This window comes from Babylonia areolata, chromosome 18 (assembly GCF_041734735.1).
Source record: "Babylonia areolata isolate BAREFJ2019XMU chromosome 18, ASM4173473v1, whole genome shotgun sequence".
Lineage (NCBI taxonomy): Eukaryota > Metazoa > Mollusca > Gastropoda > Neogastropoda > Buccinidae > Babylonia > Babylonia areolata.
This window is the reverse complement of record NC_134893.1, coordinates 45,195,447-45,200,493: the sequence shown is the minus strand read 5'-3', so window position 1 is coordinate 45,200,493 and position 5,047 is coordinate 45,195,447.

Sequence of the window (5,047 nt, the reverse complement as noted above, 5' to 3'; positions counted from 1 at the left end):
TTACCAGGTCTTCTCCGAACGTTCAAGTTCGTTCAGATCTTCTTGGAGGGCGTTGGTATCTGCTTGCAGACGGACGTGGATTTGATGTTTTTATTGATGTCGTTGATGTAAATGACAGAGTCGGGCCAAAGACAGATCCTTGACTCGAGGAACCCTGGAGGGCACTTGGCCGATGGTGGAGATCTGTCCTTCAACGTTCACTTGCTGTGTTCTGTTGGTGAGGAGCTCTTCAATCCAGCGAAGTGTTTGTCCACGGATTCCGTAGTGACAGAGTTTGAGCAGGAGGCGGAGGTGAGGCACCTTGTCAAAACCTTCGAGAAGTCCAGCAAGACGGTATCCGTTTGTCCTCCCTCGTCAAGTGCTGCCTGCCAGGTCTATACTATGCTACAATACGGAACATAATTGTGGGATATTCACGCTGCAGCTAATCGATGTTAGAAAATTCATTCGCATGCTTTAGAAACAAATTCCTGGAGTGTCCCCACAGCACCTAATGGTCTTACCTATCAATGGTGAAACAGACGGACACCCAATATCTTTATAATCGGTTATGACATGCATTCATTACTGATCAAGATTAACATAGATGGGTGCTCACAAACTACTCCCCAAAATGAATCTTGTTAGATTTTTATAACACAGGTATGGAAATTTTGGTTTGGAATGTTAGGGTGAAGCTATGACGGTAAACATGGATTTTGATTTTGTGTGGCTCAGTCAAGGTGCTGCAGACTCTAAAGATTTTCGTGCGTTTCGTTAAAGGCTGATCGGCGGCAAACGGCAAAAGTGGAATTCACATATCCAAAATCGTGACCAGTTTGAGATATATCGGCTATCAGTGACTTATATAATCTTCCAACTTATATGTCAATGCATTTTGACGGACATCTGAAATATACGAAGAATTTTGCTCCCATTTAGACTCCAGCTTTCATAACTGTTTAATCATGAGTATTGCTATGAACAGTCTGATACTTCTGATATGATCTGCCCATTGAGCAGAGAATCCAAGGAAAATGCCTGTGATGCAGTCTACCTCTGTTTCTCTACCCCTTTCTCCCCATTTCATCACCCACCCACCCCCTCCTTAAAGCATACTGAATGACTGATAGACCTACCAAATTGGTGAATGTGTGTGTGTGTGTGTGTGTGTGTGTGTGTGTGTGTGTGTGAATTGCAGGTCTTTTGGGGGGACCTGGCGGTCACAGGTAATAACTGAAGCAGTGGCAGACATCAGGCAGGTTCTTGCCGTGATGTGGTCGACTGATCCAAGCGTCAGCAGCGAACATGGTCGGGACAGGAGGATATTTCCAGCAGGGCTTTGTCCTCCACCCACACCTATATATTTGATTCACATTAGATGCTTTTTGTAGCTGACTAGCACACCACACTTTCCCCTTGGCTAGAGTAATGCACTATTATTTTCACGGTTTATATGGGCTAAATTGTGTCGACTAACCAAGATGTTAACACATTTTGTAAGACCTGCATTAACTAAGTAAGTGATAGCATTCATATATATATATATATATATATATATATATATATATATATATATGTATGTATGTATGTATGTATGCATGTATATATAACACATAAACATAAGAATTGCAGGTCTTGGTATATATATACATATTCTCATGTTGATTTCATATAATGTTTAAAAAAAACCCAAAACATTTCGTTCACTTTTTCTCTTGAAAACAACATCGTTACTAATGTCAATCAAAGACATATTAATTTTGCATATCGATGAGGAAAGGGGTCTTAATGCATAAAGTAAATAAAAAAAAGGAGAAGAAACGATTATGAGCTTGTGAAATCATGAAAAAATATGAAGGGATTTAGATTTATTGTTGGGTTGAATTAATCAACATCACATCGACCTTCATCATGAAATCTTTTCTCATTGCGTCTTATTCATGACTTTACACGAAAATATATATAATTTGATGTCGATTACACACAGTTTCTATATTCATTGTTTTCTGGAAATCATTGATGTTTACCACTTCAGACAGGAGAATCTGCTGATTAGGGCCTGTGTATCCAAGCTATTGTTATATTTGTTAATTAAAGCTGGTGCGGCATCATAATTACGGTGCATTAATCAATTTACTTGTTGTATTACATTTGATATGGCATCACATAACAGTGTGTGAAACAGTCTCACTTGTCTCTCGATGTTTGTTTACAGTTGAGTGACCGAATAATCCACAAACTTTCTTTGCAAAGTGAGAAAATGTACCGTAGAACGGGTACATTATGAGAGTTTGGCATTATTTACAAGTTTGTTTTTTATTGTTGTCGTTTTTTTAAAGGAGGGGGTGGGGGGGGAGCACCTGTGCTATCGAAATAATTTTTACCACATTAACATACAATGAAATTTTCAGGTTGCACATTGCTATTTAATTGGGTTGTTTTTGTTTCACATTTTTTTGTTATTTACATAGTGTTGTACATGTTCAGATTTTCATATTCAAAAACATCACTGTGAATGTGCTCAAATTGTGCAAATATTTCCTTACTTGTTTATTATTTATTTACATCAAATCTAATTCAGATTACCTCTTATAATGGTGATACCATGATAAACACCGGAGCAAAGTTAATGCCTTGACCCGGCTGACATCAGAATTTGATTTGTTAACAAAAACAGATTTCAGTTATGTAAGTGTTTCCATTTTGTTTTCAGTCACTGATCACATTGATGCATTTCAAAGTTTTGTTTACAGTTTATGTCGCGGAAGTTGCTGTGCAGGGCTTAAACATCTCTTTGCTTATGATTTGTATTTCAGTTCCTGAAAAATAAAATTGTTCTCTTCCAAATGGTGCATCATGTCTCTGAGTACCTCTGTCTGTCTTTGTCTGTCTTTCTGTCGCTCTCTCTCCTTTCTTTCCTCTTCAAGCACACAATGGTACATTCTGACATTCAAGTAAGTGGATGAGGTATCAATTCACACATGTTTCCCACACTCATTCTTACATACCCTTACACATCTCACAGCATATGCACAGAAAAGTTTACACACACACACACACACACACACACACACACACACACACACACACACACACACACACACACTGTAAACACCCAGCCTATTGTACATGCCCACCCCACACCCCTCAGTTTGAGTTAAAAACTGCATTGGTTAAAAAAAAAAACAACCTTGTTAAACGATTAGATTTAAAAAAATTTTAAAAAGTGTATCACAAGTGAGTCTTTAAGGCCTTGCCTCTATTGTTTTTCATTTTTATCCCTTTTTTTTTCAAAACATAAAAGTCCATCACTGTTTGTATAATATATGTTTATTGTGGGACCAAGGTTATGTGTTGTCAGGCAGACCTAGATCAATAGAAAATGGAGAAATGTGAGCTAATGGGACTTGGACATTGATGTGAGTATCGATGTGCGTGTCCATGTGCGTAGTGCCAGTGCCACGTACGCCGTGTGTGTGTGTGTGTGTGTGTGTGTGTGTGTGTACACACGCGCACGAGTGTGTCATGTGTGCATGTGTGTGTGAATCTTCGCCGAGGCTCTCTCTTCTCTCTCTCTCTCTCTCTCAGACAAAGCGGTAACAGGAGAAAAAGATAAGACAGGCAGCGAGAGTGTGAAGGGCAGAGGCAAACTTAAAGACACACAGAGGTCAGTCAGTAGAGACAGAGACCCGGCCGGTTCAGTTCAGTTCAATTACTCAGTCACTATTGAAGCGTCACCAGACAAAACCACATACGCGCCTGACACATCTGCTAAGCCGATGTCTGACCAGCAGCGTAACCCAACGCGCTTCGTCAGGCCTTGAGGAAACTGAAATAGGTGTATAAACATATATAAAGTGGATTGGATACATCATTGTATTAACTTGATGAATGAATGAATTTATCAATTAATTAAGAAATTAATCAATAATGAATAAATGAAAGAAATTAACGAATAAATGACAAAATGTTAAAAAAAAGTAACATATGATATTCTTTTAAAAGTAAGCAGATAGGTAAAGAAATAAAATGTAGGCCAAAAAAACAGCCGTGACAATACTGAACAATTAATAATGATAATAAAGCAGATAAACAAATAAATGTAAACAACTACACACACACACACACACACACACACAGTCACACACAGTCACACACACACACACACACACACACACACACCGTGGGCGCGCGCGAGGAGAGAGAGAGAGAGAGAGAGAGAGAGAGAGAGAGAGAGAGAGAGAAGAATTTAACTGAATAAATTTTATTTTCTGACCGCGGGGTAATAGAGTAAGCAAGACGATACTTTTTATCATCTAGCCCTCGAATGGGAAACATGAAAATGAAGCAAAGGGGGGAATCATCATATCAATACAGCATGCACATTATCAGTAACCATGGTTACATGAATGGTAGTTTGGCATATATTTACAACACTACACTTACGACGGGCGCAATAGCCGCCAAGTGGTTTAGGCGTTGGACTTTCAATCTCAGGGTCCCGGGTTCGAATCACGTTAACGGTGCCTGGTGGGTAAAGGGTGGAGATTTTTCCGATCTCCCAGGTCAACATAATTATGTACAGACCTGCTAGTGCCTGAACCCCCTTCGTCAGTGTCACTTTACGCACGCAGAAGATAAATACGCACGTTAAAGATCCTGTAATCCATGTCAGTGTTCGGTGGGTTATGGAGACACGAAAATACCCAGCACGCATAAAATGCTAGTAATGGTCAAAGTTATGACCGCTGACCATTAATGGAAGAAGAAGAAGACATCCAGAGGAGAAACTGAGAAAGACACCAGTAAGCCTTCTGGCATTTAGCCGCAACATGTATACCAACAATGTCAAAATTTGTACCGATTTAGGTAACCTCCAGAGCGAAGATTCCGAGCCCATCGTTACTTTTGTAGCAACTATGTTAGTCGTATGTTTTCTTCAGATGGATTAAATATCTGTTCAGTTAAGGAAAGGCAGATATTTTCAGATACTATCTCTGTTCAGTCCAATGAAGAATCCTCTAAAATTGTTTTTTTCCAATCACAGAGATGGAAGATTGCACTG